Genomic DNA, 756 nt, shown 5'->3' with positions numbered 1-756 from the left:
CAACTTTGCCACTGATCACAGCTGCTGCAGGCATGTATTCCAATAGTGTGGTATCATGTTTCATGTCATTCTATTGCTTTCAGGCATGGTAGATGCTCAATGCCTAAATGGAATCCATAGGCTCTCGCCGCTAACACATTATATGACAACTCAAGATTCTCAAGCTTTGGCATAGCCCCTTCTGTGAAGGTTACATATATTCCCCATCCGTAGAAGTGAGGTCAAACTTCCTCAAGCATCGGAATCCAATAACATAAACCTTTTTGGGTCCTGTAAGAAATCACGACTGTAGAACAATTAATGGTGAGAGCTCACCAAGAGTGTCCAGATCCTCCTCCCTTAATGCAGCTAAATTTATTTTCAGACGAGCAAGACTTGTGAGCGCTGAAGAAATCCACTTTGGAATGTTCGCAAAATAGATAATGTCATCCATATCAAATGCCAGAAGGAAATATGGTGGGGGAGGAGGATCTAGGAGGTTGATGGGATCAGCATAATCATCCTATATAGATGAATGGCATATACAAAAGATTGGAGTTTGCAGCTCCCAAGCTTGCATAGCAAGGAGAGTATCATTTCCTGATAACTCCCGACAATGTTTCTTCTCCAGCGATAATTTGACTTCATTCAATCCGGTAAGGCTCCCGATATCCTCCAAAGCATCCAATGAACTCCTCGTAATATCAAATATTGGGGGCACCCTTATGCTTCTCATATTGTTGATCCCATCAGGTACCATGCAGAATTTTCGAGTGG

The 756-nt window shown here is 42.5% G+C and overlaps 1 pseudogene; it reads right to left on the bottom strand.

Annotated features, from left to right (window-relative positions):
* Positions 1–65: 65 nt before the first annotated feature.
* The window catches only part of LOC123084064 (disease resistance protein RGA5-like), a 2,978-nt pseudogene continuing 2,287 nt past the window's right edge, over positions 66–756 (bottom strand).

The sequence above is a fragment of the Triticum aestivum genome, chromosome 4A (assembly GCF_018294505.1).
Source record: "Triticum aestivum cultivar Chinese Spring chromosome 4A, IWGSC CS RefSeq v2.1, whole genome shotgun sequence".
NCBI classification, from domain to species: Eukaryota; Viridiplantae; Streptophyta; class Magnoliopsida; order Poales; family Poaceae; genus Triticum; species Triticum aestivum.
The sequence above is the reverse complement of the archived record's forward strand: the minus strand, read 5'-3'. Positions and strand labels throughout refer to the sequence as shown.